This window comes from Strix uralensis, chromosome 40, assembly GCF_047716275.1.
Source record: "Strix uralensis isolate ZFMK-TIS-50842 chromosome 40, bStrUra1, whole genome shotgun sequence".
Taxonomy (NCBI): Eukaryota; Metazoa; Chordata; class Aves; order Strigiformes; family Strigidae; genus Strix; species Strix uralensis.
In genome coordinates, this window is record NC_134011.1 from 149,133 (window position 1) to 150,000 (window position 868).

Here is an 868-nt window from a genome sequence, read left to right on the forward strand (position 1 = left end):
GTAGTCTTTGTTGATATCGCCAAAGCTTTTGACACAGTGAATCACGCACACATAATTGATGTGCTCAAACAAAAAGGAGTAGATAAACACATCATTAACCTCATCTCAAATATGTATAACAATACAAAAACGCACATAGACAAGAAAAATGAACAATCAGAAGACATCAGGATTCAAATTGGAGTTAAACAAGGTGATCCAATGTCCCCCATTTTATTCAATTTAGCAATGGACCCCCTGCTGTGCAAACTAGAAGAGGAAGGCTCGGGATACCAACATAATTCAGCACACATTACTACCATGGCCTTTGCAGACGACCTTGTACTTCTCAGTAGTTCTTGGGATGGAATGAAAAAAAACCTTGATATAGTTAAGACTTTCTGCGACCTAACGGGTCTGAAAACACAGGGAGAGAAATGTCATGGCTTCTTCATCCAGCCAACAAAAGACTCATACACAATCAATGACTGTCCACCCTGGACCATCAAGGGATCTCCCCTTAATATGATACATCCCAATAACACAGAGAAATACTTGGGCTTATATATAGATCCATGGATTGGAATATCTAAACCAAACCTACAGGATAAAATTAGAAATTGGCTATTAAAAATAGAAAGGTCCCCCTTAAAACCATTTCAAAAGATAAACATACTTAGAACATACACCATTCCAAGGGTAATCAACCTGGCAGATCACTCAGATACAAAAATTACTTATTTGGAATCATTAGATTTAACAATTAGAAATACAGTTAAAAAATGGCTACACCTGCCTCCTAGTACAACTGATGCACTACTATACGCCAGTACCAAAGATGGGGGATTAGGCCTAACTCGACTCTCCGGCCTAATCCCAAGCGTTCAAG